Source organism: Enhydra lutris, unplaced genomic scaffold, assembly GCF_002288905.1.
Source record: "Enhydra lutris kenyoni isolate GAN:26980312 unplaced genomic scaffold, ASM228890v2 scaffoldscaffold1, whole genome shotgun sequence".
NCBI classification, from domain to species: domain Eukaryota; kingdom Metazoa; phylum Chordata; class Mammalia; order Carnivora; family Mustelidae; genus Enhydra; species Enhydra lutris.
Window position 1 is genome coordinate 21289917 of NW_019154085.1, and position 8477 is coordinate 21298393.

An 8477-nucleotide genomic window follows, 5' to 3' on the forward strand; every position below is an offset into this window, starting at 1 on the left:
AGTTTATTTAAGTTACATCTGACCCCAAGAACAGTCTCCTTACTAGACTGTACTGGATTATATTATCCACGTAGGTCCAGAAGAAGCTTTTTTTGTTGTTGTTGTTGTTAAGATTTTTAAAAAAATGTATTTACTTGAGAGAGAGAGAGAGGGAGAGGGAGAAAGCACAAGCAGGGGGAGCAGCAGAGGGAGAAGCAGGTTCCCCACTGAGCAGCGAGCTTGACTTGGAGTTCCATCCCAAGACCCTGGGATTATGACCTGAGCCAAAAGCAGCAGTTTAACCGACTGAGCCACCCAGGCGCCCCGGAAGAACCGTTTTTATTAGCTCTTTCCTTTGCTGCCTTACACCAAGGACTCAATCATTACCTACATTAGCTACTGGTACTTGTTTCTCACATATAGGACAGTCAGGAAGAATCCAAACATATTTTTCTAGGTACATTGCTTCTTTCAAATGTAAATAATTAGAATTTAATAAATAATGTTATGTTTTATAATAGAAGTACTTTTTTAAATAGCAGAAATATATCCGCCAATTTGCTTTCCTTTGGACTATCAAAGGATAAATGGGGTTTTTCTTCAATTACTGAGTGATGGGTAAGCTCTTACTTTAATTCAACGTCTATTTTAATACTTTGCTCCATGTAAGAAATCCCTTAAAATCTATGACAGACATACATATAAAAGGGCTTTTTGTGTTCTGAGCAAATCAAAACAAAGCAAAAACAAAAAAAAGGAAAAAGAAAAATTGAAATAAAAATACTTTATTTCGTATGAAGAGGGAAATGGCTTGATCTCACTATATATCTAAATCCCTTTGTGTTATCAATTATATATCTTGGATTTATGAATTCACAGAAGTAGATATGTTGGCATAGCACTTTCTATTTGAAGAGTAGAGCTCGCAAAGGTACAGGTGCCATTCATATCATATACAAGGGTACATGATATTGATATCATATTACTATTGTTATTAACCTTGATCATGTTGTGGAGGTAGTGTTTGACAGGTTTCTCCCCAAAACCCATAATCTAGTCAAATCATTAGAAGAACATCAATAAAGTCTAAATTGAGAAACATCCTTTGAAATTCCTGACAAGTACTTTTAATTGTCAAGATTATCAAAAACAAGGAAAGATTGAGAAACCTTTAGGCTAGAGGTGCCTAAAGTAACATGATGGGTAAATGTAATGCGGTGTCCTAGGTGTAAGCCTGGAATAAAAAAGGAACATTAGGTAGAAATATGAATAAAGCAAGGACTTTTCTTTATGCTATTAATAGTGTATCAATAGGGGCACCTGGGTGGCTCAGTGGGTTAAAGCCTCTGCCTTTGGCTTGGGTCATGATCTCAGGGTCCTGGGATAGGGGTCCTGGGATCGAGCCCCGCGTCGGGCTCTCTGCTCAGCAGGAAGCCTGCTTCTTCCTCTCTCTCTGCCTGCCTCTCTGCCTACTTGTGATCTCTGTGTGTCAAATAAAATAAAATAAAATCTTTAAAAAAAATAGTGTATCAATATTGGTTTCTTGTGACAAGTGTACCATACACTTGCTAACAGTAGAAAAACTGGGTGTGGAGTGCATGGGAACTTCCCTCAGCTTTTCCATAAATCTAGAACCATCTAAAATTTTAAAGAATTAATTTAAAAAAGTCTAAAAAATGTAAAAACAAGTCACCCTGAAACTTCAAATATAAGAAATGTAAGATCTCATTCCCACTTAGTCAACATTCCTTGTGTTTTAGTCAGGTATGATATAGAAGGAAAGTCTAAACATGTTCACAGTCCTTTTAAAAAATGCTTAGTACTATTGGACATAATGTATATGGTGTTTGGTGAGGTGTTATTTGTTATACACAGAAATTATAGGTGGAGAAAGAAGAATTTAAAGGCCTTCTGAGACTATGATCCTGAGCAATTTAATGTGATAATCACGATCAAAAGGAAATTGCTGTCTTGACCCCTCCTTTTTATAGGACTATTTGACAAAGCTTACTTATAAGGGGAAAGAAAGGGAAGAGCTAAGGAATCCTGTTCTCAGTGACAGCTGATGCCCTCCATGCCCAGATCTTCCAAGTGTTCCTCATGCTTAACCGTACTACTTGCTGTGTAAGTTTTTTTTAGATGTTCTCCAAAAAGCAGGAGGATGGCGGAGAAGGGACAAATTTATTACTAAAGGTGGCTCATCATAGTCTACCTTCTGACTTCGTTTTTTTTTAACTACATGGTCAAGGCTTGTCACACATTTATCTGTTTCTTGTAGGATAGTGCGGGTTTGTAGGTTCTTTTGGCTAAGGTAAAATACTTGTTTTATGTTAACTATACTAGAACTAAAATTAAATTAAATTATAAATAAAGAGAAAAAGAAATACTTGTTTTATGTTTGGAAATGCTAGGTCTGGGAAATGAGAACAACCAGTATTTCTCCTTCATTTTACTGGTCCTTTCCACAGCCTAACATGCTTAACCACTGACTAGACAACCACAGGGACTGATTTATTCTCCACATATTGACCATTGATTATACTCTAGGTCCTGTTACAATAGGCATTAGAATTACTGGGTGAACAAGACAGATTGGGTTCCTGTTCTCTTGGACTTCTGTTGGAGATTAGGGGCTATAGAAGACAATGATCAACCTCAGGAAATGATTGCACATTGTGACAAGGACAGACATACTCATTCTACTGTGCTTCGCTTTATTGTGATTCACAGATATTGTGTGTGTTTTGTTTTGTTTTGTTCTTTTACAAATTGAAGGTTTATGGCAACCCTGTGTTGAGCAAGTCTACTGGCACCATTTTTTCCAACAGCATTTACTTTGTGTCTCTGTGTCATGTTTTCATAATTCACACAATATTTTTAGCTTTTTTATTTTATTATATTAATAAATAATAATTATTTATTATATTAATATATAATATTAGTATTATATATAATATATAATATTAGTATTATATATTATATATTAAATAGAATATATTTCATGATTATATTTATTATGGTGATCTGTGTTCACCAATTACAGCTTGCTGAAAGCTTTGATGATAGTTAGCAGTTTTTTAACAATAAAGTATTTTCCAATTAAGATATGTATTTTTTTTTAGACATTAGGCCATTGAAACTTAATAGACTACAGTATAGTGTAAACATAACTTTCATATGCACCAGGAGACAGAAAAAATTCATTTGACTCACTTGTAGTGATGTTTTCTTTATTTGGGTGTCTGGAACCAAACCAGCAACATCTCGGAGCTATACCTGTAATACAAAGAAAACCAATCCAGTGCTTTGAAAGTAATGACGTGAGGTGGGGGGACACTAACTTTATATATAGGCATTTCAGAGAAGCTGCTATTTCAGCTTAGAAAGAGACTCTGTAAAGAGTCTTTATACTTTTGCTTTATACTTTCAGATTTCCTGAGAACTTTACTTAGAGCAGAAGCAATGATATATATTACAGAATTTGCAATGGTGTATTATTTAGCCATTTACAAAATGCATTCAAAATGTAGAATGTAAAAAACAAAAGTAAAATGTATAGACCCTTCAAATCAGCAATTCCAATTATATATATACTAATTATATCATAATTAGTAATGATTCTCCACCTTGGTTGCATATTAAAATTACTTGGGGAGATTTTGTTAAATAATAAATGTTAAATAATAAAAATAATAAATGTTAAATAATAAAATAAATGCCTGGGCTCACTCCCAGATTCTGATTTAACTAGGTCTAGTGGGATAGGGGCTGGGGAGCATGGGCAGTGGTATTTTTGAAAGCTCTCTACACGTTTTTAATGTGAAGCTAGATTTGGGAAACACTAACTATAAATATTCACACCTATGAACCTGGAGTCTGAACAAGGATGGTACTACCGTATTGTTTCTAATAGGAAGTTCCCAACATGAATGCTTGTCAATAAATTTGGTTAAGCTGACATGGTATGGGGGTGCCTGGGTGGCTCAGTGGGTTAAAGCCTCTGCCTTCAGCTCAGGTCATGGTCCCAGGATCCTGGGATCGAGCCCCATATCGGGCTCTCTGCTCCGTGTGGAGCCTGCTTCCTCCTCTCTCTCTCTGCCTGCCTCTCTGCCTGCTTGTGATCTCAGTCTGTCAGATAAATAAATTAAAAAAAAAAACAACACAAAAAACTGACATGGTATGTGTGTTTTTTTCCTATACAATTCTATGGAATAATGAGGTTGGCCAAAATATTCTGATGTGGAAAGATCTGTAAGACATGAAAATAACAAGTTGCAGAATATGATGTATAGTTGGTACCATATGTATAAATATACTCACAAAAATCTATGTAATTCTATATGCATGTATGATACCTATCTGTGTTGGCTACTGTTCAGATAGGTGAGAAAAGGAGTTATGGGAACTTCAGAAAGATCCAACCTGACTGTAGACTCAGGGACAGTATGCCTATTATGCCGCAGAACAATGAAGCATGATGTCAAGATTTAGGATATGAATTTGAAAATGATGTCACTACGTTTCCTAAAATGGTCATGGCTAAGTGTGTTGCAGTGGAAAGGTGATATCTGCAAATGGCCTGGGATCTGGAAAGAGAAGGTACAGGTACTCACTTTCAGTCTCACTCATTGTTATGCTCTCCCTTTAATGGCACTCTCTCTTCCTCTCCTCGCTTTCTCAGTTGTGCCCAATTTGTGGATCTCTGGGATACATACTTTACATAGACACACACACACAAACACACTGCAAGGACTTACAGGCTCACTGACACACACACCCTACAAGACACACAGTCTCATCGGTATGCACATGGGCGTGCACACACATATCTACATCTTTCCCTGGCAACCAAGTATAGCCCTGGAGAATTAGATCATGCTAAGAGCTTCTTATTATTTATCAAAGGAGGTGAGTTTTGCATGCTTACAATTGTGATGTGAAAAATAGTAATATATGTAGATTCACAGCTTCCCCTGACCCCACAGCATTTGTCCTCTGATGAAATAGAAAATCTTCTGATCAGCTGCTGTGAGGAATGCAATTAAACAAAGAACTACACTGCTTGCTGCTCGGGGGTTACTAGGAAGGAAGGTGAGAGCTTTGGGGAGCTCCCTGTGGGGGACACAAGTGCTATTGGAGAACCAAGATGACAGGACAGGGTGGAGGTCTCCAGGGGTAAACCAAGAGATGGTGGACTTGGGCGTTTTGAAGTGCTATAGAGTAAGAGATGACAGGAAATTATAATGAGCTGTAGTGGACTAAGTTCTTGGACTTCCCTGATGTTTTAGAGAGAGAGAGGTGAGTAAAGTGTAAACTCCTCTTTGGGCTGGATTTCTTTATCTTTTATTTATTTCTTTTAAAAGATTTTATTTATTTATTTGGCAGAGAGAGAGAGAGAGAATGTCTCCGAGTACAAGCAGTGGGAGTGGCGGACAGAAGGAGAGGGAGAAGCAGACTCTCTGCTGACCAGGGAACCTGATGTCAGGCTCAATCCCAGGACTCTGGGATCATGGCCTGAGCCGAAGGCAGACGCTTAACCAATTGAGCCACCCGGGCGCTCCTGGGTTTCTTTAATCGTGACAACACTCAGCGTTGTTGCTGAGTTATGTTTGCTTCCCAGGGTTTATGATGAACAGATCATTTTGGACAATGACACGTAATTGTTTAAATGAAACGAGTTTTAACTGAATCCACAATGAAAAGCAAGATGATTTAAGAAAAGTAAGTCTGTCAAATGACAAGTGAATAACTGGCAACAAATTTTAATAGAATTTTTAAATTTCTATTTCAATATCAGGGCTGTGAGTTGACTTGGAACTTCTATTTTTCAGGTATAGGATGTATCATTGCTGGACAGAGCCTATAGATTGGCTCTATTCTTCTATATTGGTGATAATGCAGTATACAGGGCCTGTTGTATGTGTTGCTATGTTTAGAGCAAGATGTTTTTATTAAAGAGGGATTACTTACTTTAGATGGGGGATGGGTGAAAAAGTATCTTACTTATGATTTTTGAAAAAGATATATATTAATGCAAATGTGTAATAGAGTTCCCAAGTGTCTACTCATTGAATGCCAAGCGTTTAGTATACACTACATCTACCTTGGGTAGAGCCCTGCATACAGATCAGGAATACAATCAAATTAGGTTTTTATTAATTTTTATTTATTTATTTATTTATTTAAATTTTTAAAGATTTTATTTATTTGACAGACAGAGATCACAAGTAGGCAGAGAGGCAGGCAGAGAGAGAGAGAGAGAGGAGGAAGCAGGCTCCCGGCTGAGCAGAGAGCCCGATGCGGGGCTCGATCCCAGAATCCGGGGATCATGACCTGAGGTAAAGGCAGAGGCTTTAACCCACTGAGCCACCCAGGTGCCCCTTTTTTGTTTTTTGTGTTTTTTTTAAGAGAGGAAGAGGGGCCCCTGGGTGACTCAGTATGTTAAGTGTCCAACTCTTGATTTCAGCTCACGTCATGATCTTAGGGTTATGAGATGGAGCCTTGCATCAGGCTCCATGCTGGGTATGGAGCCTGCCTAAGAATCTTTTCTCTCTCCCTCTCCTTCTGCCTTTCCCCCCGCCCCTGCTTATGCATGCACACACTCTCTCTCTCTGAAAAAAAGAAAAAAATAAGAGAGAGGAAAAAATAGCATCTCTGGTCTTAGTGAACTTTTTTCTTCTTCTTTTTTTTTGTAGTTCAAATTTCTTTTTTCCCCCTCTTATAAGTTTAAATTAATTAACATATAATGTATTATTGGCTTCAGAGGTAGAGTGATTCATCAGTCTTATATAATACACAATGCTTATTATATCATGTGCCCTCCTTAATGTCCAGCACCCAGTTACCCCAAACCCCATCCCACCCCCTTGGGAGCCCTCAGTTTGTTTCCTCTGATTAAGAATCTCTTAAGGTTCATCTCCCTCTCTGACTTCATCTTGTTTTTCCCTCCCTTCCCCTGTGATCCTCTATTTTGTTTCTTAAATTACACATGTGAGTGAGATCATATGATAATTGTCTTTCTCTGACTTACTCATTTTGCTTAGCATAATATCCTCTAGTTCCAGCCACATCGTTGCAAATGGCGAGATTTCATTTTTGATGGCTGAGTAGTATTCCATTGTGAATATACACCACATCTTCTTTATTCTTTCATTTGCTAATGGACATCTAGGCTTTTTCCATAGTTTGGCTATTGTGGACATTGCTGCTATAATCATTTGGGTTCAGGTGCCCCTTCGGATCACTACATTTGTATCTTTGGGGTAAATAGCCAATAGTGCAATTGCTGAGTCATAGGGTAGTTCTATTTTGAACTTTTTGAGGAACAGCCATACTGTTTTTCAGAGTGACTGCACCAGTTTTCATTCCCACCAATAGTGTAGGAGGTATTCCATTTCTCCCCATCCTCACCAGCATGTGTTGTTTCCTGACCTGTTAATTTTAGCCATTCTGACTTGGGTGAAGTGGTATCTCATCATGGCTTTGATTCGTATTTCCCTGACACTGAGGGATGTTGAGCATTTTTTTCATGTGTCCTTTGTCCATTTGGATTACTCCTTTGGAGAAATGTGTGTTCATGTCTTCTGCCTGTTTCTTGATTGGATTATTTGTTCTTTGGGTGTCGAGTTTGGTGAGTTCTTTATAGATTTTGGATACTTGTCCTTTATCTGATAAGACATTTGCAAATACCTCCTCCATTCTGTCAGTTGACTTTTGGTTTTGTTGACTGTTTCCTTTGCTGTGTAAAAACTTTTTATCTTGGGATGCCTGGGTGGCTCAGTTGGTTAAGCAGCTGCCTTCGGCTCAGGTTATGATCCCAGCGTCCTGCGATCAAGTCCCACATTGGGCTCCTTGCTCGGTGGGGAGCCTGCTTCTCCCTCTGCCTCTGCTGCCACTCGGCCTGCCTGTGCTCACTTGCTCTCTCTCTCTCTCTCTCTCTCTCTCTCTCTGGCAAATAAACAAATAAAATCTTAAAAAAAAAAACAACTTTTTATCTTGATGAAATCCCAATAGTTCACTTCTTTTTTTGCCTTTGTTTCCCTTGTCTTTGGAGACGTGGCTAGCAAGAAGTTGCCACTGCTGAGGTCACAGAGGTTGTTGCCTGTGTTCTTCTCGAAGATTTTGATGGATTCCTGTCTCACATTTAGGTCTTTCATTCATTTCAGTTAGGTATTTTCATTCATTCATTTCATTTAGGTCTTTCATTCATTTAGGTCTTTCATTCATTGAAAATGATATTTGCTGTGGGCTTTCCATATATCGCTTTTATTTTATTCCATTTTTGTGTATGGTGTAAGAAAATAGTCCAGTTTCATTCTTCTATGTGTGGCTGTCCAATTTTCCTAACACCATTTGTTGATGAGACTGTCTTTTTTCCATTGGATATTTTCTCCTGCTTTGTCAAAGATTAGTTGACCATAAAGTGGAGGGTCCATTTCTGGGCTCTTTATTCTGTTCCATTGATCTATGTGTCTATTTTTGTGCCAGTACCATACTGT